We start from the raw sequence: 27,522 nt of genomic DNA on the forward strand, positions 1-27,522 counted from the left end.
TACATCTGGAAGGAGAACATAGGAAAAGTATTGTTATACAGCAGTAGTAGTAGGGCACACTTAGTTTTTTGGTTACTGAAACCATTAGAACTCAATTCTACTTAAACAAACGAAACAGAGGCACAGAACTGAGTTGAAACAGAAGGCTTCACTTCACCAGTCCTCTCAGGTCTTATAAAGGGACGGAGGTTATCGATAAGGTCACAACTACAAATAGGTGTAAGGCATGCAGGGATGGAAGTTAAGCTAGCCTGTTAGCCCCCAGGTTAGTATTTGTCAGATCTGGCTAGTGAACAACTATCCCAGCAAACCAATTAAAATGTTTGTCTTCTCATTGCAAAAGAATAGCTAGGTCATAACCCAACAGTCACAATTTTATGTAGCTGTATATGGGAAATAATAATTGTGTAGATGCACAATTGAATTGAAATATTGTACATGTATTCACTTCAAAAACGTAAGCTTTAGCATGGTTTAGACTGTGGGCTAATAGAACATCAGCCAGGCCAGTAGAAATTGCGGCTAGCCAGTCGCCAAAATCCTTAAGTTCCATTCCTGGGGAGACCCCTCCACACTGAGGCTGAGGTGTGTCATCATGAGGAAGAAAGTTGGTGTGTTCCAATTCCCTCACTCACTCACTAAGACCTCACTGTTTCCACCTTGTGGGTTTACAAGCATTGAATTAGTCATCCCAGGGCACGCCGCACACAAGTGTGATACAGAGGCTAGGTAAATAAAAACTGGCAAACAGTTCTGCCTAGCCCTCTGTTAGGCTAATCGGAGTTCCCTTTATCTTGAATACACCCTAACCTCTCAGAGCTAAGGGGAAGTCGACAGGAGCAGAGTGACTGAGTTAGAGGTTTGGAACACCGAGGGCACAGAGGGAGGCTGGTGGGATTGGCAGCAGCAGGTAAAGTTATCCTAAGGCCAAATCTCAAAAAGGCTTTCCTTGCTTCCTCGCCAGTGGCGTGTCCAGACCTTTTTCACTGGGGTGGCCCAGGTGGGGCACCTTGTTATGCATGGGTGGCACAATTTTGAGAATGTAACACTTAATTCCCTGCATTCTGGTGAATTTGTACACACCATGTTGTGCTTTTTATTACCATTTCTGTCTCCACTCCCCATTGTATACTTTAATTGGGCTACTAAGGTCATGTTCTTACATGAACATCTGAATCATGACCCAGAGCAAGCGGATGAGTTTGCAACATTGTTGCATAAATTATTTCTGATTTGCGTTCTCACAGCCCTTTATGTAAACAAAGTAACATAGGCAATTGAAGCAACAGACGTGGTAGTTGATTGGTCAGGAAAATAGAAAACTGCCCGTTCGTCCCCCTCTTATCTAGATCAACACGCATGCGCTGTTGTTTTCCTATGGACAGCCTCGATGCGTCGTTTCTAACCGGAGCGAAACCACCCTTTTTAAGCGCCGGAGCATGTGTTGGTTGTTTGCTCCGGGAGTGACTTCGAATTTGCGTTCTCACAGCTCCAAACAACGCAGAGCAAAGCGAATTTTATCCTAAACTCTGATTCCAAGTTAAGCAAAACGTTTTAACCACTAGCACAACACCGTAGCCTATATGTAGCTATGCAAAAGTCTAACGTTATTAATGGTACTCACATTTCTTCAGGAGCGCCAAGACCACACCTCACCGCTGATCAAAAATGTGTTCTGTTCGAAAAGTTCGTCTCGTGGCGCGAAGTGACCTCTGCTCTGAGTGACTAGGCAGATAGCCAATCAATCAGGGTGGCACCTAGGGTGGCCAATCAGATTTCAGGGGTGGCACGAGCTGGCCCCCCCCTGGACACGCCCCTGCATAGTGCACTCTACTGGTGGAGGTTGAGAAAAGCTTACGGCACCGGGTATTCCCAGGCGGTCTCCCATCCAAGTACTAACCCGGCCCGACCCTGCTTAGCTTCCGAGATCGGCCGAGATCGGGCGTTTTTTTTTTTTTTTCTTTTTTATTATCAAAAATACATTTCACAGATAATTTGTTCAGTTGGTTATTTACATTATTCACAAAACACATACAGATACGATACGTAAATAACACAGTGAGACATGACAGACAGCACAAAACAGAATGTGGGACAGACATAGAATAGACAAAAGACGAGAACAAAAAAGACCAAGTAGCATACCAGGTCTTATCTATGCCTGGCAGCCCTTGGTCAAATCAGAAAAATCATAACGTCAAACATAACAAATAAACCATACGCAAAATAATCCAAACAAAGAGACAAAAAGAATGCTACAACAAATATAGAAATGATAAAACAGTAAAGAATGATGAAGCAAAGGACATATGACACATAAAAAACGGGTGATTCATGACAGACAGCGCAAAAAGTGGGACAGACACAACCCTAACCCTAACCCTAAACCCTAAACCTAAACCAGAATAGACAAAACCAGAATAGACAAAACCAGAATAGACAAAACAAACATGAGACCAAGTAGCATACCAGGTCTTATCTATGCCTGGCAGCCCTTGGTCAACTCAGAAAAAACATAAAACAAACATAAACACTGACTCAAAACCAAACACAGATACTAATCCTCTATATTAAAACCTAACATCCCTGATCCTGTAATAGTCACCAAAGTGCTATTATTGACAAAGTGTTTACAAAAATCTGCTTTCCCCAGTGTGTGCACTAACCTAACATCCTTTTTAAATAGTGACACAAACAACTCCCACACCCTGGTAACTTTCCCCTCATAATGTGCTACATTCCTCCTACATACAATTGCATACCTTACGTGACTCAACAAAAAATTAACCAAATCTACATTCACTTCTTTCTTTTTTCCCACCACCCCAAACAATAACAATTCCTTCCATTCAATCTCATTCCTGACGGTAACCCCACAGTGTACACTTAACAACCCCTTTACTTTCACAAATAAGACAGACAAACTTGGACATTCAACAAAAAAGTTTTCATCCCTCCCTTTACATACATCACATACCCTACCTACATTCCTATCCATTTGGTGCAAAACGACATTTGTGTAAACCCTATTGTGCCTAATCTTAAAATCATTGTGCTCACATTCTACGCTATTATATTTCACACCCAGATTTGCCCATACCTTTCCCACATCAATACCTTCAAAAACCCTTTCCCACACCTTCTCTGACGCTGGCCTCACCAACCCATCACCCAGTAAATCCATGTATATCCCTTTCGTTTTCACATCCTCAAACTTGACCTCTAAACCTTTCCTTTCTACCCTTAATTCTACCATCCTTTTTTCCTCACCTGCCTCTCCCTGTCCTAACATTAACGTTTTCCATTCCCTACTTATACTGTCCCTAATTCTATTATACACTCCTGCAATCCCACCTATTCTTATATCCCTATTCACTGCCCTTATTTCCTGCACTATCTCCTGCTCTGTTTTGAAATTGTTCTCTGACACTATATGTTTTATCTGTCTAAACCCTGCCTGTTCAAAATGCTTACTAACTATCATCTTGCTATTGTACTTGATCTTGGGGTTGAAAAAGATGGGCTGATTTAAAACCTCATCTTTCCCTACACACTTGTACCTTACCTGCTCTAAATATTTCCCCCATGCCTCAAACACCTCTCTATAAAACAGTGACATTCCCTCGTACCGTGGTTTATTAAAAACCATTAAAAGACCATTCACACCACACCCTCCATATCTGTGCAAATAATCCTCAAAGAAACCCATCCAACAATATTCATCCTTACCATACAAAAACTTTTTCACAATTTTGACCCTAAGTGCCCTTTTCTTCACTTCTATATCTATCAATTTTAACCCCCCATTCTTATAACTATTTATTAACACCCCGTGCCTAATTAGTGCCTGCTTGCTATCCCACAAAAAACTATTTATCACCCCATTCAATTCTTTCGTGACCCACAAAGGTAAATCTAGTGCACTCAACACTAGGGCTGGGTATCGCCACTGATTTCCCAAAACGATTCGATTCCGATTCACAGCTCCGAATTCGATTCGATTCACGATTCGATTCGATTCGATTCGATTCCGATTCGATCTAGTTACAATATAAATTTTTAGCTTGAATATGAAAGAGATTCTCCGAACTAATGCTATAAATGGTTCAAGGAACCTTATAACATGTAGCATTGTTAAACATATCAATGAATTGACTCCAAAGCAGTTACATGAATGTACTTTTTATTTACATATGACTTTGCTTTTGTCCAGCTCATCTCTATCGTCACATTTTTAAAATCCCAGACATCTGACTTTAAGCCTGGTGGTGACTTGAGTGTCCCTGCCATCGGCATGTTTTTAGATTTTAGTGTTGAGACCTCACGTTGCGTGAGATATGATAAATTCTTGTAGCGCGAGATCTGGCCACGAGATCTCGTTGCGGGTTGAAGCTGCAAGCAAAAAAAAAAAAAAAAAAAAAAAAATCGATCTCGGGATTTATGAATCGATAGATCGCTCATTTAATGAAGATCGATTCAGAATCGGGAAATCGATTTTTTGAACCCAGCCCTACTCAACACATGATTCACCTTTGATAGGATCAGGCAGTTTATTACCGTCACCTTTCCCCTTAGTTTCAGTTTTCTCCTTCTCCATGAATTCAGTGTTTGTTTCACCTTGTTCAAAATCCCTGTCCATGTTACATCCCTTGCTTCTTTTTCATTCACACCCACATTCACTCCTAGCACTTATCATTCCTTTTGCCACTTTCAAAGGTATATCACATTCACTCATGTCTACACTCCCTACACACAGTATTTCTGACTTCTCTACATTCATTTTGGCCCCTGATGCTTTCCCATATACTTCTAATAACTTGACTACTCTCTTCACACTGTCTACATCCCTAACTGTTATGTTTGTGTCGTCTGCATACTGATGTATTAAACTCCTCCCACCCCCTGGAATATGTATACCCTGAATGTGTTTGTCTGATTTTAACAACGTCGCCAGTGGCTCTGCTGTAATGCTGTACAGCAGACTGGACAACGGACAACCCTGCCTAACTGATCTTTCTAAACTAAAACTATCTGTCAAAACTCCACTACACTTTACCCTACTCTTTGCACAACTATACAGTAACCTAATCCACTGAACTATCCTCTTCCCAAAACCAAACTTCTCTAACGTCCTAAACATAAACTCGTGCTCTACTCTATCAAAAGCCTTATTGAAATCTACACTCAACACTATCCCTCCCTCTTCCTTCATGTGTTTCACTGTATCTCTGACTGATCCTATTGTATCCGCTATATCTCTTCCTGGTATGCTATACGCTTGAGTCGATGATACTATGGACCCTACTACTGACTTAATCCTATTGGCTAAAATCTTCGCTAACACTTTGTAGTCTGTATTCAATAAACTAATCCCTCTGTAATTCCCTAACTGTAACTTACTACCCTTCTTGTATAATAAAGTAATTAACCCTGTTGCCATCGACTCACTAACCTTCTCTACCCTTTCCATTTCCTTATAAACCTTCAACAAAATCTTACTAAGCACTGCACTAAAACACTTGTAGAATTCACCTGGTAAGCCATCAGAGCCCGGGCTTTTGCCATTATTTGAGCTCTGAATGGCTAAGGTGACCTCCCCCTCTGATAAATCCCTATCACACCCTTCCCTGTCACTATCTGCTAACCTATGCTCAACTGTCCCTAAAACTTCTCCTACACTGTCATTGTCTACACTACCTTTTTTGAATAAATTCTCATAATACTCCTGCACTGTCTCTAAAACCCCTACATAGTCCTTCACTATCTCCCCTTTTTCATTCTCTATCTCTTCTATGTATGTTTTCCCCTGCTTCTGCTTCTCTAACCCTAAAAAGAACGCTGTGCATTTCTCCCCTTCTACTGTATACTGTGCCCTACTCCTAACTATAGCCCCTCTACACTTCTCCTTTTCATACGCTTCTAATTCCCCCCTAATCTCCATGTATTTCACTACGCTTCTATCTGGGTCCCTGTCTATTTCTTTTAGTTCCTCATCCATCCTCCCTCTCAATACACTTTCTTTTCTCTTTCTATCCTGACTTCGTTTTCTGCAATAACTAATACTTAATTGTTTTACCTGTCTCTTAACACACTCCCACCATTCACACACATTCTCTTCATACATTCCACACTTCATTCGCTCACTAATATGCTCATTCACCATATCCCTATACTCATTCTCCCCTAATACCCTCGTGTTCAAACACCACACACCCCCCCCTTTCCTTGTGTGCCTACCCCCTAAGTGAAACGTGATTGCTGCGTGATCGCTGTACCCCGTGAATTTGTGTTGTATATCTCCTATTTCCTTTTCTATCCCCTGTGACACTAAACATAAATCTATTCTACTCTGCTTCAAAACCCCACTAACTACCTGTCTTCTTGAAAACTCTCTCTTACTTGTGTTCCTAACTCTCCATACATCTATTAAATTTCTCTGCTCTATCATTTCTAATAACCCTCTCCTAGCTGAATCTGTCTTAAAACTATCTACTCTATAAACATCCATCTTAGTGCAAAATACATTAAAATCACCCACCAAAATACAATTCCCTGTGCAGTGCAAGCTCAGTTCTACAAAAAAATCCCTCTTTTCAACCTCTCTATTTGGTGCATACACATTAATTAATCTAAACATTACATTATTTATATTAAATTCTATCCCTATTACCCTGCCCTTCCCGTCATTCAAAACCTCTCTTACATTCTCTACCCTATTCTCTTTAATTAATATCGCTACCCCACATGATTTATTCGTCCCATTATTTGTAAACAGCATACCCCTCCATTTCCCCTTGATTTCTGTCATTTTGGTGTCTGTCCACTTTGTCTCCTGCAGTACCAGAACATCAGATGTGAAAGTCACCAGCACCTCCTCTAGCTTCTCCATGTTATTGAGCCCATTGATGTTTATGGAGGAAATCGTGGCCATTGAAAACAAGTGTAGGAGGATAAATATGTTTACTGCCATTTTTTATTTCATTTCTTCTTTCCCTCCATGTACTGCAGCTTTGATTTGCGCTTTAGTTTCCCCGCTAAAAGCGCCCTCTTCCTCCCTCCCACTATCGTCAACAGCTCAGACTCGTCTTGCTCCCCGCACCCATCGTCACTGTTTGTTAACATCTTTTCAGATGCTTTCGGGGGGGGGGGGGCTTACGGATACGGCCCCTCGCCCTTCCGACTCGTTGTTCATGGGGGTTCCCTCCTTTGATTTGTTGCCTGCCTCTTTTGCTTCTTTCGGGCGCACGACTCTCGGGGGCAAAGGCTCTTGTTGGGAACCTCTCCCCCCGGTCGTCTGTGCGCTCCCTTGCAACTCCGATGCCTGGGTTACCCCCATAAAACTGTCGAGGCTCGACCCCATGCCCCCCCCCTTCCCACTCTCTCCTGTCAGTCCCGACCACTCCGTGCTCTGAGTCTCTGACACAGTCTGAGCTGTCAACGATACTCCCTCCTCCATCCCCTCTTCCTCCTCTCCCTCGCTCTTCTCTTCCTCTTCTCCCTCGCTCTTCTCTTCCTCCTCTCCCTCGCTCTTCTCTCCCTCTTCTCCCTCTCCCTCTCCCTTCTCTCCCTCTCCCTTCTCTTCCTCTCCCCCCTTTCCCCTCTTCCCTTCTTCCTCCCTCTCCCTACACTTGCATTGGGATTCCAGGTCCCCACACCCCCTGCACTTGTTTTCAAACGTCGCGCATTCCCTCGCATAATGCCCGCTGCGCCCACACCTTCTGCACTTGAACTCGGGACATTCTCGTAGGATGTGCCCTGGCTGCAGACACATCCTACACACCTTCACCTGTCTGTCATGAATCACCCGAAAAAAGTCAGACCCATTGTCCGTCTCGAACTTGGTCGAGTACGGCAGCGATTTCACAACATCATTAAATTTTACTTTCACAAAACGTGTACCTTCACATATGCTGGTCCCCGGCCACATCCTCCTCTTTATCGGGGAGACCGCGTGTACCCCCCAGTCTGTCAATTTCCTCAAAATGTCCCCGTCCTTTGTGTACACCGGCAGTCCAATGAATGACACCACCATTTCATCCCCACATAGTTCCCTCGCCATGACCCTCGTCTCGTTAATCTTAAAGCCGTCGAGCAGCCTCTCCTTCCCCTTCGGATGGCTCATCGTGATCTCGTATCTGTTCAATCCAATATATCGACATCCCACGACGAGCCCGCACACCTCCTTCGTCGCCCGTAGCAGCGCCATCATTGTAATCCTCTCCTCGCCGACCAGCTCCACCGCCACCGTCAGTTCATTGCTGTATACCGGCACCTCTCGCTCCTCTCTCCTCTCTTTCTCTCGTTCCTCCTTCTCCGCTTGTGCCCTCGCTTCCGCCTCCTGTTTCTACCTCGCGATTCTCTCTTTCTCCTTTCTTATATACCCTTCAATTTCCTCTCTCACTTTCTGTCTCTCCATCTCCTCTCTTTCTCTCTCTCTTTCTTTCTCTCCTTCTTTCGTCTTGCCTGTGTCCGTGTTATTCTCCGTGTCGTCTGTCGTTCCGCGTGTCTTCACCATTTTGAGCCGTCCGAGTGCAAAACAAAACGAAAAAACTAAAATATCCCCCCTAACAGCAAGCTGCTGGGGGAATAAACTCTCACACACTAACTCTCCTTTCACTCACTCAATCCACGCAAATCTTCAAACACTTAAACTCTCATGCACACAAACAAAAATCAAGAGCTCACGCTGCTTACCAAACTTTTTGCGACAGGTCGTATTCAGGGTGGTATGGCCGTAAGCAAAGTTTGCTGTGCTCCAAGTCGTATATAAGTTCGGTGCCAGTCAGAACGGACACAGACACAGTTCTTACCTTACTGCACTTGATCAGATGGTTGCGGAAGCGGCTGCCACGGATCTGGTGGTTCTTGTCATATGGACACTGAAGGAGTTTGTTTGGGTCACTGGCATCTGTTATTTCTATGAGCAATGGTAAGAGAAATGTGAATGAGAAATCAACATCACTCAATTCAAACGTTGGGTAAAGTGTGGTTCTTTTTAAATATATATATATAGTATATAAGATAGGAATATGTGAAAAAGATAGGAAGGACATCCTAAGAAAATCTGTCTTTTTCAATATTATATGGACATTTGATTTTAATTTTAACAATATTGAGAGATGGTGGCAATATAACTAAACAAATAACACTTGAAAAATGTTCCGTCTTAAAATTCAGATAGGCTATAGTTTTATGTAATAAAACTGAATAGTTTAAAAGATAACGTTGAATTTCATCATGTGTGTTCCATTTCTGCATAGCAGTGACACCTTGTTAGTTCTAGATTCTATTGATATAAATTCCAGTAATTAGCAAATTTAGCATGTATATGTAAAGAGGTAAACCTTGATAACTTTTTAACCATACATGATTTTCTCATGCAATTCTCTATGTGATGGACATATTTATTTTAATCTAAAGTGAAAGCAAAATGATTTGTGTGGACACCCTACATAGGGTGTCCTAACTTTTTCCTCAGTAGGAATTGGCATCAGTGAGCAAAATTGCGTTGAAAAGACGTCTAAAAGACGACTTTCCCCTACGTCTATTCTACAACCGGATTTGGTTGACGTTGCAAGGTGAAAAGACGTAGTTTTCAGGTCGTTGAAAAGACGTGGTTTTCAGGTCGTTGAAAAGACATGGTTTATAGGTCGTTGAAAAGACGTGGTTTTCAGGTCGTTGAAAAGACATGGTTTATAGGTCGTTGAAAAGACGTGGTTTTCAGTTCGTTGAAAATACGTTGTTTTCAGTTCGTTGAAAAGACGTTTTCAGGTCAAATGATGGACGTCCTGCTTTTGGCCAACCTGATTATGTACGATGTAGGAAAAAAACCAATGCTCCCTCCCATACCTAGAACATTTCTTTTAAAAAAATCTAACTCTTGAATCAAATCTGCCATACATGTACATGATTTTACATTTGCATAAGAAAAACAAGTACCATTTATTAAATACACATGTACTTTATTAAGCATAAAATAAAAAAAAATGCATTGAGGAATACGTTCAGAAAGAACTGCTCCCAAGGCAGAACAATACTTACTAACATTGGAGTGATACAGAGACCAGCATGGCCCCTGCGCGTGCAAGGATGACACGCACATTCAGGAAGCTTTCCTTATTTTACACAATTTCCCCACGGGGATTAATAAATTATCTATCTAATATTGCAAAATACCACAGAATATTCCAAAATATTGCACAAAAATCGCTCGTAGACTCCTGAGTTAGCAGGCTGCTAAGCTAATTTCAACAACACTCGTTCAACTTCTTAAGGCCTGCCCTACTCTGCCTCTGATTGGCTAGAACTTGGTTGGCTTGAGTAATGTGATTATACCATTGGTAGATGGAACTATCGCGTTGCTTAAGATGAATCATTAAATGTTGCTCCTAAAACCTCTGCTCTGGGCTGCACTACAGTGCTGTAACCACCACCTCCCGATCTTCCAGGCGCGTGCTTGAGGTGGTCCCCAACAGCGAGCCTAATCATGTGGTCCGTGGCCTTAGAATCCCACTTCTTGACTGCAGCTGTAACACCAAAAGACATATATATATATATACAGGGCTTAAAGTACTCCGGCACAGTGCCGGATTTCCGGCGTGGGGGAATTAAAAAAAAATAAAAATAAAAAAATATATATATATATATCACACGCTATTGGTTTACATCGTAATTTAAAGAGTCATCTTCAGCAAAGAGACAGTTCGCCTACCAATGGTATTGCTCAAGCCAACCAACGACTTCTAGCCAATCGGAGGCAGAGTAGTGGGGGCGGGCCTTAAGAAGTTTGAGTGTATTGTGAGCTTGTAGAGACGTTCGCTTTTAGCAGCCCGCTGTCTCGCTAACTTTTGTCTATTAAAATGGAAGCAAAGTTTCTCAAAACTGGCGAAGACACAGCTATATTAGAACGAGGAGTAAAAAATAAATGGCGCTGGGCATGGATAGAGGAGAGTAGTGGTGACGGGAAGCCTTATGGGACGTGGTGCCTCAAACTGAGGGAGCCGGGTGCTTGTTTCTGTACGCCGTGCTCGAAGAGACTCCTCTACGGCAGTAGTGGGAAGAAGGTGATCGCTCGACACGCCTCAGATCCCGGTCACCAAGCATCGGTTCGAGCACTCGCTCACACAACAACCTTGCCGAGAGCGACGGCTACAGGTACCATTTTATCTTCAATGACCGACCGTGTTTGCGAGCAAAAGATCCGAGTGTGTGCGTTTATAGCCGAACATGATCTGTCTTTTACAGTGGCTCAGCCACTCGTCGATTTGTGTAAGACGCTATCACAAGATAAAAATGCACTGACAAAGCTGTCCATTTCCAACCAGCACGCCAGCTATTTAAACACACATGGCCTTGCCCCGGAATTTAAAAAACGGCTATGTGAAAAGCTAAAAAAAGCTACATTTTCGATGAATATCGACGAAGCTACAAATCTCAACATGGACAAAATCCTCAATGTCCTTGTTCGTTTTTTTGATGATGATCTGGGCAAGGTAACGACACAACACCTAGCCAGCAGGAAACTAAACATCGCCAACTCCTCAGCCCTCATGCAGGAGCTCAAAGATATCCTGGAGTCCAATGGTCTTGACTTGTCACTTGTCATCAGTATTCTGCTTGACAACTGTGCAGTGATGAGAGGAAAGAAGACTGGACTGGAGACACAAGCAAGGAAGGAGAACCCTAACCTGCTCGACATATGTGGAGATACAGTTCACATGGTGAACAATGCCGCCAAGGCCATGATGAGCCCATTTACCTCTGAGGTGGAAGGATTCTGCAATGACATCTATTATGATATAGAAAAGCCCAAAGCCTTCACTGGACCACCCAAAGCACTCAAATCCTCCACTGCACCACCTAAAGCTTTCTTTGGACCACCCAAAGCACTAAAATCCTCCACTGCACCCACCTAAAGCCTTCACTGGACCACCCAAAGCACTCAAACCCTCCACTGCACCACCCACTGCCTCCACTGCACCACCCACTGCCTCCACTGCACCACTCAAAGCGTCCTCTGTCTCCCCTGGAACACTTAATGCCTTGAAAAGGAGTGTCTCTGAGAAATTGCAGGGCTTTGTTTATGACCCAAAAAGAAGGAGATTATAAGTGATAGTGGCTTAAGTAATCAGTTTGTTCTTTTAAAGACATGTATATATTTTATTCTGTATTGTTATAGTGAGATTTGTTGTTTACAAGGAAAACATGCACTCTGTATTGTTATAGTGAGATTTGTTGTTTACAAGGAAAACATGCACTTTTTGTTTTCCCATGTCAGTGCAATTTATTTTGAATTCTTATGCAAAACATTTGATGGGCTTTATCACAACCTACCTCATCCTCATGCACAATCTGTTATAGACAGTGCACATAAATGGTTTTTTTAGAGTGTCAAAAATAAAGTGCATCTTGTCTATCCCTGTAAATTGAAAATGCATAAATAAAGTGCATCTTGTCTATCCCTGTAAATTGAAAATGCATAAATAAATATTTTATTTATGCATTTTCAATTTACGGGGATAGACAAGATGCACTTTATTTTTGACACTCTAAAAAAAGCATTTATGTGCACTGTCTATAACAGATTCTGTTTGTTAGAGGAAATGATAAATGAAAATTTGAAGAGTCAGAAGTGTTCTCTTTGTTGTGTTAACAATAGTGAGATTTGGTGAGATCACTATGGAATATTAAATCATCAATCTTTGCTCACTACATAGCCTTTCTTACCTTCAGGTGTGCATGAACTACAGGTTATCAACTGTGAAATTATATCTGTTCTCATATCGGTTATCATATCGGTTATCGGCCACGAGAAGCGGGTAAACATCGGTATCGGTATCAGTTGGAAAAAAATGCATATCGTGCATCCCTAGACATATATGTTGTATTGACTATTAAATAGTATTAATGCATTTAAACATTGAGACAAGAAGCTGTCTTCTGTACCCGCTCTCCCAATATCTCAAACTGTGACCCCCCCTCCCCAAGAAAAAGTTTCAGGCACAGGATTTTTTCCCACTTTAAGCCCTGTATATATATATATATATATATATATATATATATATATATATATATATATATAGTCATATTACACAAAACATGCTTTCTGCAACTTCAGCGCACATTTTATAGGCAGAGCATATGGTGTGTCATAAAGTATGTTTCTTGAACTTAGGGCCCCTATTTATTAATCATCTCAGAGACGGAGTGTTGATCTAGGATCAGTTTAGCCTTGAGACCATACTGATCTTGCGAGCTCACATTTAAAAGTTTAAGTTAGTAGACTAAAAGCATCCGTAAGGACATTTACTGCAGAAATTGACGCAATAACAATTTAACAAGAACAGCACACAACAGGATGCGATTTTGCTTTCACAATCTCCAAATTAGCCATACCATTCAGAACGGTGTAGAGGTTGGTTGGTTGAAAAGCGGTCTTCGAGCGATGACCCTTCATGTTGAACTTGGACATGAGGTTGTTGGTGAAAAGCCTATAAGTACAGAAAAGTTATTGAAAAGACAGTCTAGGAAGAGACAAGTGGAAAATGTGGCAGCGGCTTTGTTTTATGGAGTGGTGTTTCCATTGTTTTGGGCAATACTTGTACAGTACTCCTGTGTACAGTACTCCTGTGTACAGTACTATCAAAACCCAAACTTTCACCAACACCTATCCCAAACAAGTAACGCATTCGATTGCTGTGCTCCACCTTGTTTCCCATTCGGGGTACCACAATATATTCACAATGTAGCATACCTGTCCATGATCTTATTTGCGCAGTCCTTCACATCCTTTCCTCCAATCTTGCTTAGCTGTGAAATCTGAGTGGAAAATAATCAAATAATCAAGAATAAACATTTTACCTGATGTTATGCCATTTACTTGCGCATCAACTTAAAACACAATTTGTAAGTCGCTTTGGATAAAAGCGTCAGCTAAATGAAATTGATGTAATGTAAATCAAATGTCACCATCAGTTTCTTCTCTTCCTCACGTTGTAGCCTCTCCTCCAGGTTGTTGAACTGCTCCATCTCTTCTATTCTGTTGATGATATGACAAACCGAGGCGTGTGGCTCTGCTCTCCCCATGCGGCGGACCTCCTCATGAATAGCAACCAGCTTCTCCATAACACACTTAAATTCTGAAAATTGGACATGAAGACTAATATTTAGTGACAGTAGGCCTAAATACCAGTGCATCATCCAAGTTAAGTCAATTCTGTACTTACTGGTATGGACGTCTAGGTCTCTTTCTGAAAGCCACCGTTCTGAAACAATCAAACAAACATTTAAGCTGAATTTAGGCTAAATCAAAAAGAAGCAATGGGGAACTATTTAGAATTGTAGAGGACAAAGCAACGTAATTTATTGGAATTGAACACTACTAACCTATATTAGATAAAATCCTCAAAAACAGTTAGTGGGAGAGAGAGGGGAAGAGAGTGAGTGAGTGAGAGAGAGAGCCAGCCACTGTCTGGAACTGCAACCATTATGAAATAGTACACTTAGTGCTCTACAAAAACTAAAATCAAAATATATATCACATATTGAACAACTGAACAGACTAATATACTTCTCTGTAATAAAACGTCAAGCTAAGCCCAGTATCTTACCATATCTGGGTGCGTCAGAGCGTCTTTCTGCATTGGACGGTCCCGATGTAGTCCTGGTGTCACAAGTTCACAGCCTGAAATACAACAAATGTCATGTTAGAAAGACACTGAAAAACAAGACCATGATAACGGTGTGAAACCTCAGATAGGAGCTTGTCGAGCATTACTTGAACAACAGAAACAACTCACCTTTCTGTGTGGGCCTCACCTTACTGGGTGGCGTGGGGAAAGGTAACATGTCTTGTATGCCTAAACATCAATAGAAAAAGAAAATCATAAGTACATAAGTCATTACATTTAACTCTTAAGTTGGTAGTACTTAAAGCTGCGTTCAGTAATTGTTTACTGCTAGATGGCAGTAAGCGACTAAGAGATAAAAGGCTGAAACTTATGATATACATTGAAGGCACAAGAGGCGTAGCACAGTCAGAAATGCTGGAATAACAGCAGCCAGGTGGTAGGGATGAGTCATTGATTTGAGGTAGGATAATATGTCTCAGTGAGACAATGTGATATCACTTTTGGAGGTAAGAAAACCATAGTAATTTCGAGGTAAATGCTCTTTCTACTTCTAACCTCCAGATGTGCTTTTTGATGTCTCGTCCTCCTCTTCCAGGTAATCTGACAGATCTGCTTCTAGAGAGAGAGAAAGAGAGAGAGAGAGAGAGAGAGAGAGAGAGAGAGAGAGAGAGAGAGAGAGAGAGAGAGAGAGAGAGAGAGAGAGAGAGAGAGAGAGAGAGAGAGAGAGAGAGAGAGAGAGAGAGAGAGAGAGAGAGAGAGAGAGAGAGAGAGAGAGAGAGAGAGAGAGAGAGAGAGCGAGCGAGCTGAACAATCACCCCAGGTCCTTCCCACTCCAAGGCACTGTGCTAGTATGAATTAACCTACCAATTTAAATGTTTTCAGTTCAGTAGTTAACTTATACCAGGAACAAAACCTTCATATGTTCTTTTGATCTTGTTCCTCTTAGATGGAATTTCTTTGTCTCCGTCCTCTTCCTCCTCTGTTTGGCTGTGTAATTGTGTTCTTCGCACTCATCACGAGAAGCTACAAGTCAAAAGATAAAAGGGAACAATACTAAGATAAAATATATATTAATCGTTTCTTCACTTGGTAGTGATTCTAAAGAATATTGTATTGGCAAGGGGAAGGCATTTCAGGAAAGTGTAACCATTGAATCATAAAAAATAAAAAGCTTACCTGACACAAGCTTTGTTTTGACAAGGGTAAAAGCTAACCAGTCGCCCTGAGGGGGATGGCTATATTTATGAGCTTCTGTTCGTTTGTTTTTCGGCCACCGCACAAGGTTTTTTTCGATCCAAGTGTACGGTATGACACCCTCCTCTTCCTTGCCATTCTCGATCCACACTGCCCTGGCATACATGACCTGGAACAATGAAACCAATTTGGTCAGAATCAGAATCAGAAAAAGGTTTATGCCACATCGTTCAGGAACGACGAGGAATGTTTCTTGGAGCCACGGCGCAATGCTACAGACAGGGTGCTAAAGACTATACAAGACAGTGGCTATGATGTTTCCTAAACTAAGATCGCCTTGTCTGTAATGTACGGATGTAGTGAATATAATGTGCCATCTTACCGTGGGTTTTTCTAAGCTTCCGTTGATGAAAAAATAGGTATCTTGTCTCTGCTTGAATGTAGCAAGTAGTTAGCCGTTAGCTTCGCCGTCGGTTTTAAATCCAACACAATGGTGGGTTGTACGTCATCACACACTAACTTCCGTTTTCTCAGTGACCAATATATGACGGTAGAAGAATTGCAATAGCGCCACCTGCTGTATTGGAATAATAGCGCAAACAAATGTGGAAAGATCTCTGACGAACTAAATTAGATTCACTTTTATTCAACTATATACAACAAAATGCAGTTTAGTATTCAACCAGAAGTGCAGTACTGATATTACATGCATGTTTCATTTACATTTTCACAACTACACGTTCGCTCATATGTGGGGGACGTACCGGTCCAATCAATAGAACGGCTATATTCAGTGGAATTAAGGGCCAGACGGACGGACCTTATTTCGCTGTAAAAAAGACGTCCACAGACGTCTGGTGCGCACTGGGATTTGTTCATATTTTGTTATACATGATAAGTTACATTTTCATTGTTTTTGGTTAAATTACATCACCTTTATCTATAGATATTGTTTGAAAGATCAAATATTGATGTAGTGTCCTAATTTTTTCACACTGTAAGATCTTAAGGACTTTCAAGAGATGAGTGCAGGAATATTTCACAATGGTTTCTTAAAGCTTGTGTTTAGCCTACCAGTGTCTTCCAAGCGTTGCAGCTCCTCAAGTGTAGCAGTGGTCTTCGTGGGAGTGCAAGTTGATGTGAAGGCCATTCTGTTAGCAGGGCTTAAAGTACTCCGGCACAGTGCCGGATTTCCGGCGCGGGGGAATTAAAAATAAATAAATATATATATATATATATATCACACGCTATTGGTTTACATCGTAATTTAAAGAGTCATCTTCAGCAAAGAGACAGTTCCGCCTACCAATGGTATCACATTGCTCAAGCCAACCAACGACTTCTAGCCAATCGGAGGCAGAGTATTGGGGCGGGCCTTAATAAGTTTGAATGAGTGTAATGTGAGCTTGTAGAGACGTTCGCTTTTAGCAGCCCGCTATCTCGCTAACTTTAGTCTATTAAAATGGAAGCCAAGTTTCTCAAAACTGGCGAAGACACAGCTATATTAGAACGAGGAGTAAGAAATAAATGGCGCTGGGCATGGATAGAGGAGAGTAGTGGTGACGGGAAGCCTTATGGGACGTGGTGCCTCAAACTGAGGGAGCCGGGTGCTTGTTTCTGTACGCCGTGCTCGAAGAGACTCCTCTACGGCAGCAGTGGGAAGAAGGTGATCGCTCGACACGCCTCAGATCCCGGTCACCAAGCATCGGTTCGAGCACTCGCTCACACAACAACCTTGCCGGGAGCGACGGCTACAGGTACCACTTCATCTTCAATGACCGACCGTGTTTGCGAGCAAAAGATCCGAGTGTGTGCGTTTATAGCCGAACATGATCTGTCTTTCACAGTGGCTCAGCCACTCGTCGATTTGTGTAAGACGCTATCACAAGATAAAAATGCACTGACAAAGCTGTCCATTTCCAACCAGCACGCCAGCTATTTAAACACACATGGCCTTGCCCAAAAACGGCTATGTGAAAAGCTAAAAAAAGCTACATTTTCAATGAATATCGACGAAGCTACAAATCTTAACATGGACAAAATCCTCAATGTCCTTGTTCGTTTTTTTGATGATGATCTGGCCAAGGTAACAACACAACACCTAGCGAGCAGGAAAGTAAACATCGCCAACTCCTCAGCCCTCATGCAGGAGCTCAAAGATATCCTGGAGTCCAATGGTCTTGACTGGTCACTAGTCATCAGTATTCTGCTTGACAACTGTGCAGTGATGAGAGGAAAGAAGACTGGACTGGAGACACAAGCAAGGAAGGAGAACCCTAACCTGCTCGACATATGTGGAGATACAGTTCACATGGTGAACAATGCCGCCAAGGCCATGATGAGCCCATTTACCTCTGAGGTGGAAGGATTCTGCAATGACATCTATTATGATATAGAAAAGTCCTCAAAACAGAAGGAGATCTTTGCAGAGTTCCGGTCTCTTCTTCATCAACCAGCCAAGAGCTTAATCAGGCCCATCGGCAACCGCTTTCTACAGATCCTGGAGGTGTGTATAATGAGGGGTGAAAGCAACAAAAATGTAGGCTATTCATAAAAAAGATTTTAATATTAATTAATGTGTATTACTTCCACCCCTCATAGGTGTGCAACAGGTTACATGAACTTATGGATGTACTAGTGTTGCACTACTACCATCATGTGTTGGATCCAAATGAAGAGCATAAATACAGGTAATGCAAATTATGTTAGTGTTAAATGAACAGTTCACTGTTAATGATTTGTACTGTATTGCTTGTGTTAATCTGTAGTTAATGGTGTAGAGACTAGATTTCGGATAATCAATTGCTAAAATAAAAAGATAATCATTTGCTAAAAATGTAATATAAAATTCATGAATTAGTTAAATTAGTATGTAACATGAGCATCAACATGAGCATTGCAATTTCCTTACCGGAGAATACGTTTTCAGTTTCGGCCTATTTTCCTGGTTTTTAACTATAGCCTATCCAAGGCCATTGACATTGACAATTTATTTGAGTTAACAGGTTGAGTTTTAATCTGTAATCCACAATGAAACAAAATCTGTGTGTGTGTGTGTGTGTGTGTGTGTGTGTGTGTGTGTGTATGTGTGTGTGTGTGTGTGTGTGTGTTTGTGTGTACTGCAGATGGCTTCTTAACCAAGTGTTTGAAAGGCATGCACTAACATTTGAGGAAAGGGCCAGAGTAGATGTTCTTCAACAAGAACAAGCGTCAGCGTCCCGAATGAGAACAGCAGAGAATCAGAACCGGAAGGCACGGATCTCTGTGCTCTTCTTGGAGTTTGATAGGTTGACAGCCTTGATTGACATGTTCAGAGGTATATTACAAGTAGGCTAACTCGAGTGGCAATAGCTGTACATGAGCGCACAACCCTGACTGATGTTTTATTCCTCTCAATCCAACAAGAACAGAGTAACAATGACTGCTAGTGTAACATATTATACGTGTCAAACCTTTTGATTGGTAGTGAATATATTTAAATGTTCTGTCATGTAATTGCTTTTTAATTCTTCTTCTTATTATTATTATTCTTATGTTGTCTGTATGCACCAACAACCATAGCAAATTCCTTGTATGTGAAAACCTACTTGGCGAATAAAGTCATTCTGATTCTGATTCTGATATTTTGTACTTTGTTTGCAGGTGTCCTTCCAACCTTTCAGGGATTTCTGAAATAACTGCAGCATGAGAAACCCCTGGTGCACTTGCTGCATGTGGAGATGGTGGCCCTGGTCAGAGAACTGCTGTCCAATTTCATGATGCCCTCCGCCATCCCACTGAGTGCAAAGAGGCTAGTCAAAGTTGATGTCCAGAGTCGAGACTTGCAACTGTCTGACAAAAGGCTGTTTGTCGGCACACATTGCTACTCTGCACTGAACAAGGCTCGTGTCGAGGGGAAGATATGGGTTAACAATCTCTACAGCTCTCTCAGAGAAGGTTATATGAAGGCAGCAGATTTCCTTCTTAAAAAGCTTCCTCTCGACAACCACATCATCACTGCACTCTCGGCTTTGACTCCTTCTTTGATTCAAGATGAATCTGTCTGTGGGGCTTTCATCACATTAGGCAAGGCCTTGCCTAATGTACTGTAGTTGAACCAGAGGAGATTGGTCAACTAGATGAAGAGGTACGGGCATACCAAATAGATGTGGACCTGGTAGCTCGTGGCCAGAGTTACATTGAGGAAGAAAGTCGACTTGATGTAGACTGGTGGAGTGGAATCCTGAGAGATGCGAAATTTCCTACTCTGGGTAAGCTGGTCAAAGCACTTCTCAGCATCTTCACTGGCCCCCTGGTTGAGGGATCCTTCAATCTCATGGATGACATCCTTGAAGCAGACAGATGCTCAATGAATGTGGAGACTTACGAGAGTCTTGCAATTGTCAAATCTGCAATTAAAGCAAGGGAGTGGACAGCCTCAACGATGATGATAGACCCGCCATTGAGGAGGTCCTGCCTGGCGTCATATCAAACATATCAGCTGCACCTGAATAAGAAGAAAGAGAGGGAAGAGGCACTAAAGAAGAGAAAGCTGACAGATGCAGCAAGGGTTCTGGCTTCAGTGAGAGTAAACAAACTAGTGCACCAGGCCAGGAATATGGCTGCACAACCCAAAGCCTCCACTGCACCACACACTGCCTCCACTGGACCACCCAAAGCCTTCACTGCCTCCACTGGACCACCCAAAGCCTTCACTGCCTCCACTGGACCACCCAAAGCCTTCACTGCCTCCACTGGACCACCCAAAGCCTTCACTGCCTCCACTGGACCACCCAAAGCCTTCACTGCCTCCACTGGACCTCCCAAAGCCTCCACTGGACCACCCAAAGCCTTCACTGCCTCCACTGGACCTCCCAAAGCCTTCACTGGACCTCCCAAAGCCTCCACTGGACCTCCCAAAGCCTCCACTGCCTCCACTGGACCTCCCAAAGCCTTCACTGCCTCCACTGGACCTCCCAAAGCCTTCACTGGACCACCCAAAGCACTCAAATCCTCCACTGCACCACCTAAAGCTTTCTTTGGACCACCCAAAGCACTAAAATCCTCCACTGCACCACCTAAAGCCTTCACTGGACCACCCAAAGCACTCAAACCCTCCACTGCACCACCCACTGCCTCCACTGCACCACTCAAAGCGTCCTCTGTCTCCCCTGGAACACTTAATGCCTTGAAAAGGAGTGTCTCGGAGAAATTGCAGGGCTTTGTTTATGACCCAAAAAGAAGGAGAATATAAGTGATAGTGGCTTAAGTAATCAGTTTGTTCTTTTAAAGACATGTATATATTTTATTCTGTATTGTTATAGTGATAGTGGCTTAATAAGTAATCAGTTTGTTCTTTTAAAGACATGTATATATGTTATTCTGTATTGTTATAGTGATAGTGGCTTAATAAGTGATGCAATCAGTTTGGCCTTAAGTGATTTAATCAGTTTGTTCTTTTAAAGACATCTAAATATATTATTTTATTTTGTATTGAGTATAAAACAGTATTAATGCATTTTAACATTGAGACATATATGTTGTATTGACTATTAAATAGTATTAATGCATTTAAACATTGAGACAAGAAGCTGTCTTCTGTACCCGCTCTCCCAATATCTCAAACTGTGACCCCCCTCCCCAAGAAAAAGTTTCAGGCACAGGATTTTTTCCCACTTTAAGCCCTGTGTTAGCTATGCCTTTCTTTTGTGGCCTCGGCCTCGCCAAATTCAACTATCACCAGCCCGCTCCCAATAAGAGAAGAAAATGAAATGAGCAGAAATTACTGTCTACAATGACGTTGTGTACTTTAACCCTGAAGTCAGTATCAGCTGAAGCTAGCTGCTCATCTTCTGCAAGCTCTCCTGGCATTCTATTCTTTTTTCTGACCCTTCTTTCAGGAAGGGCAGTCTGCACTACCAGCCCTCACTCTTCCTCCTCTTGCAACTTTCCATTAGCCCACTTCACAAACTCATCAGCTGCATGCTTAACTCCTTCAAAGTCCCTAGTACATTTCCTGAGACCCTCCTCTGTCCCCTGAACCAGATGTTGAGCTGTGATGATATCCATTCCCCTTGTCTGTAAGTATTTTGAAAGGGGGGCTGTAACAGAGAGGGAATAGCTTTACCTCGTAACTTACAATACTGACATTGGTTCCCATACATGGCTATCCTGTGTTCATGCTGTTCTACTCTGCTGACCACTGGGTAAGGCTCCTATGTCCTTAGAGTTAAACTGGTCTCACTGTTACTTGATATGGTATATGCCTGCTCCTAAGAATGTTGTTTACTACTGAGAGTGGGCACACTTAAAGTATGTTTAAGGTTAAACAATGAGTATTGCAATATTTGATAGGCACACAAATTTGGCATATAGTCACACAAAAACGCATCATATCACCTGTGATCTGAAATGAGAGGCAAATAGAGATACGCAATACATACATTTGCATAGAGTTAGTGTTTTATTTTTTTGTTATATTGAGAATCAATTTGCAAAACAAATGATATATTATAATAACAATAATATCAAGAGTTTACATACCTCAGAGGACAGCCGTGGCTCCTGACCGTACATCAGGCGGTAGGGCGAGTACTTGGTGGAGGCCTGGACGCTGATGTTATGTGCGAAAAGGATTACCTTAAGGTTGTCCTCCCACCGTTCCTGGTGCCCATCCAGAGATTTCCCGATAGCCCTCTTCAGTGTTTGATTGGTCCGCTCGTCCAGTCTGTTGGTCTGGGGATGGGACTCATTTTCAGCTCTGGAGTTTCATGCTCAGACCGGCCCACTTTAGTTCACAACCGGTTACAGTAGCCTATATTAAAATCATGTAATTACAACCTTGGTATTTTAGTCTGTAATAGCGGACTCACTGTTCTCTACAGTCTTCTCTACATTTATAGTATGCTATGTCATGTGAGTGGCCTATAGAGGACCCCAAAGCACAATGGTCTCTAATGCGCTTGGCGCTTGTTCTAAAATATCCATACACACCAAAATGTCTGTGCAAATACATGTTGCTGCTTCACAATGTAGATTTATTAGAACAATAACAATAAATATATATGTACAATACTAATACTACTGCAAGCACACTTAATAACAATAACAATAACTTAAAGTGCACATCTCCAACATTGTTCTCTCAACAACACAAAGTCCTTTTCAGCAATATCAGTATCTATATTTTGAACCCTAAAACATCAATAAACGTCTGGCACTGGTCTCTGCAACTTTGTTTATTACAGTATCATTGTCCAAAGACATGAGAATCTCTTTCTCAGTGCACATAAGCATGAATGCCTCTAGTTTCTTCTGGGTTAAAGTGCTCCTGAGTCTGTTTTTTATGAATTTAACCGTTTAGAAGCAATACTAATACTACTGCAAGCACACTTAATAACAATAAATATATATGTACAATACTAATACTACTGCAAGCACACTTAATAACAATAACAATAAATATATATTGTGGTGACCACCACGTAGACCCGGTAAACACACCACCCAGACAGGAGACAACACAGCGCTAAAGTTTCAAAACCGCCCACTGGACGTATTTATTTAGGAAAAAGAAGAGTTACGGAGAAAGCAAAAAGGTCCAACTAAAACTCGCCTCCGGGCGGCTAACGGTGGAACTTAAGGTGCCTCTAGGGGAGGGCAAAAGGGTGGACTTAATTCCACTCGGGGGGACACTCCGGTGTCCCGTCTCCGAGCTCCGGGGGTTATTTGGGCAGAGGGGCTGGTCGCGCCGCTATCGGCAGGCGGGCTCGCGCTCTCCCTACTCCCGGCTCTCTCTTTACTGGGGGGAAGAAGACATATAATTAGTTCCACCAGGCATTGTCATTATCCGCCGTACCACGGCCCTCACCCATACGCGTGTCGTCGCGTAGCCTCTCGCTCCCTTTCTGACGCCTCCGCCTCCGCTTTTCATTCCTCCACCCGTTCGCGTCGCAGGTGCTCCGCATTCTCTTAACGAGCCCTCGGCCTGATGGAATGATGTGCACCAGCCGGGTGTGTTGGGCCTAGACTCCGTTAATGACACGGCCCCTTAATCTATGCGGCCGCTGTACAGGGTGCTGAAGGCCAGGTATACCCGGGGCTGCGTGCGGGTCACCACAATATGTACAATACTAATACTACTGCAAGCACACTTAATAACAATAACAATAAATATATATGTACAATACGAATACTACTGCAAGCACATTTAATAACAATAACAATAACAATAACAATAACTTAAAGTGCACATCTCCAACATTGTTCTCTCAACAACAGTCCTTTTCAGCAATATCAGTATCTATATTCTGAACCCTAAAACATCAATAAACGTCTGAGCAGTGCACTGGTCTGCAACTTTGTTTATTACAGTATCATTGTCCAAAGACATGAGAATCTCTTTCTCAGTGCACATAAGCATGAATGCCTCTAGTTTCTTCTGGGTTAAAGTGCTCCTGAGTCTGTTTTTTATGAATTTAACCGTTGAGAAGCTTCTTTCACAGGCCACTTGTGTGATGGACAGTGTTAATAGCAACTTGTAGGCTAGTCCAATCACATGGTAGGCATCAGTTAAAAGATTGTACTGAGAGAGGATGAGATGAACACAAATAGCACAGTTCTTACAAGAGGAACAAGTTTTGCTTTCTAGTTCGACATCCTGCAGTTCAATGGAAGGATCCTCCTCACTTCCTTGTGGCATTTCACTAGCTGTCCTGACAGTGTAACTCTCCAGAGGGGACAACTTCAGTCTGTCCCACTGAGATGCAAGGCTGTACAGTTCACCACATAAGGTGCCAACTGTAGCTCTATCATCAAACCTAAGTAGACATTTGCTTATTTCTTTCATAGCCTCGCTGGGTAGTCCATTTTCCCTCACATGCGCAAAGTTCCTAGGATCTAGACAGGCAAAATCTGAGCAAAGTTTTGCATTAGCAGAAAACCTCCTATGGATACTGTCTGTCACTGTGTCTACAATGACGTTGTGTACTTTAACCCTGAAGTCAGTATCAGCTGAAGCTAGCTGCCCATCTTCTGCAAGCTCTCCTGGCATTCTTTTCTTTTTTCTGACCCTTCTTTCAGGAAGGGCAGTCTGCACTACCAGCCCTCACTCTTCCTCCTCTTGCAACTTTTCATTAGCCCGCTTCACAAACTCATCAGCTGCATGCTTAACTCCTTCAAAGTCCCTAGTACACTTCCTGAGACCCTCCTCTGTCCCCTGAACCAGACGTTGAGCTGTGATGATATCCATTCCCCTTGTCTGTAAGTATTTTGAAAGGGGGGCTGTATGCTCAATGATACGAAGGAAGATTTGAGCAGTGAGCACTGTCTCATACTTCAAAAGACCTTCTATAAATCCCTTTGCCTTGGCCCTTACAGTTGGCTTTTGTGTATCATCATCTAAAATGGTGTGTAAAGTTATAAGCACTTCAAAAAACAAGGCTCCCTGAGGATTCCCGAAGCAGCCAAACACTTTACTTAGTGCCTGATCCTTAGCCCACCACCTAGTTTGCCCTATTGGACACAGTCGTCTGTGATGCTTGTCCTGACTGGTCTGTTCCCACTTCTGCATGCGCTTGTATGACTCTCTTAAGAAAACTGCTATGTCATTAAGCAGGGAAAAGAGGGACGCACTTTCCACAACACTGCCTGTTGTGTCTGCCAGTACAAGATTCAAAATATGTGCATAACACCATATATGAATCTGATTGGGGGAATGCTCAGAGAGGAGTGTAGAAAACCCCCGATATTGTCCCTGCATATTAGCTGCACCATCTGTTGAGTTGCCCACACATGTGCCAATGTCAATATTAAGTTTCAGTAGCACTTCTTTCAGGAGCTCTGTAAAGTACCGCCCTGTAGATGACTCACAGTCGACCACAGCAATCAGTCTTTCATTAACTACATCTGTCACATATCTTAATATGATGGAACACTGGTCTTTGGAGCTGATGTCCTGTGTTGTGTCAATTTGAACTGAAAACATGCCAGCTTGTCTAACTTCTTCGGCTATAGTAACCTTTATCAGCTGGCTGATGAAATCCACAATTGTATTGATCGTGTCTTTTGATAGCAGGGTTATTAGCAGGGTTCGAGTTATAAGCTGAGCTCTGTGTGGGTCTCCAAAATAACAGTGCGAAATGTTCTCATGCACGCGCGAATCATGCCCACACAGCGATGGGACTTACAAGTTTTAATTAGCTATAGGCAGTAGCGGCAGTAGCGGATTAAGGTGGTCAGTGGCCCTAGGCTACTCCTTTGTGTGAGGACCCCCCCGCCCCCATACACAAGCCTCCCCCCTCCCCAAAATATACAACTCACGAGCACCCTGCACACACACACCACTCATAATGCTTTACCATAAAACACTTAAACACTTTAATAACACAATAACACAACAGTGTTAATAATGCAAAGAATAAAAAAAGGTTCAGTGCATTCAGTTCTGTCTCTATTGCTCTCCTCTCCCGTTGTCTCTCTGTTACTGTCCTGTTGTCTGTCTCTCTGTTGCTGTCCTGTTGTCCGTCTCTCTGTTACTGTCCTGTTGTCTGTCTCTCTGTTGCTGTCCTCTCCTGTTGTCTGTCTCTCTGTTGCTGTCCTGTTGTCTGTCTCTCTGTTGCTGTCCTGTTGTCTGTCTCTCTGTTGCTGTCCTGTTGTCTGTCTCTCTGTTGCTCCCCTCAGCTCTAAATGACAGAAATGAATTAGCTAATTAGTTGGCATGTAAACATATAGTTAGGGTTGGGTACAGTTTGGGTTTTATTCGATACCGGTGACAAATCGATACTTTAAAAACGGTACCGGTACCGAAACGGTACTTAAATCGGTACTTTTGATTTATTTTTTAATTCTGTGTTTCCTCCAGGAGTTTTCACATCAGTGCCAATAATTGTGTTATTTTTGCTATACAGAAGGAGCGAAAAATACATGTACACTAGGTTAGTAAAAAGTAAAAGCCACCTTACCTTTACGGAGACAAGATAGACCAAAGTGGTCTGTTTTCAGTAGGCTGCGGTCGCGGTCCTGGAACCCATGATGCTGACGTCCGATGTCCTTTCTTTATCCAAGATTGGATGAACGGGAGAGGGTCAAATTTGTCGATCGGAGGCCCATTTAAGTCCACGAACAACAATGCGGTAAGGCTCCTGGCTTGCAGCCGGTTCCTGTTCTGACTGTCAGTGTCATTGCATCCAGAAAAGCCCCTCTCACACTCTGCAGAGGTCGGAAGAAAAGTGTTGCTCGCCACTATAAGTTTTTTCAAGGTTTTACCCTGCTGTTCCTTGCCTTGTAATTTCCAGTCTCTGAACTCACTGACAGCATCACTCGAAGACTCTCCGAGACGTTTAGCAAACTTCCCCACCTCACGCTCTCCAAATAGAACAAGTTCTGCCCTCTCTTTTGGCCAGAAGTGCTGATCCAGAGGCTTCAACATGCTTACCAGCTCACTATCAGGGAGACGCTTGGTGAGATTATCAATAATTGACTGGTAAAATTGGGACTTATTTATTTTACGTTGCGTTTCGGTGAGAGCAACCTCTTTGAACTGACCGCTGGTTATGGCCATTTTGACTTTAATTTCTGTTTTCCCTCCCTGGTCCTTCATGGCAGAGAGCACCTCGATCGTTTGGTGAATGTGGCGGCTTGCATCAATCAGGGATGTGTCGCGTTTCTGTAGTTTCAGGGAGAGACTTTGTAGTTCACGTAACACGTCTTTCACTGTCGC

General features: G+C 42.6%; 1 pseudogene across 1 annotated transcript in view; it reads right to left on the reverse strand.

The window, feature by feature from the left end:
• Window positions 1-27,522, reverse strand: part of LOC308160365 (acidic mammalian chitinase-like) — a 685,529-nt pseudogene that overhangs the window by 612,875 nt on the left and 45,132 nt on the right. The gene's annotated exons all lie outside the window — the stretch shown is intronic.

Source organism: Nansenia antarctica, assembly GCF_963989245.1.
Source record: "Nansenia antarctica genome assembly, chromosome: 6".
Lineage (NCBI taxonomy): Eukaryota > Metazoa > Chordata > Actinopteri > Argentiniformes > Microstomatidae > Nansenia > Nansenia antarctica.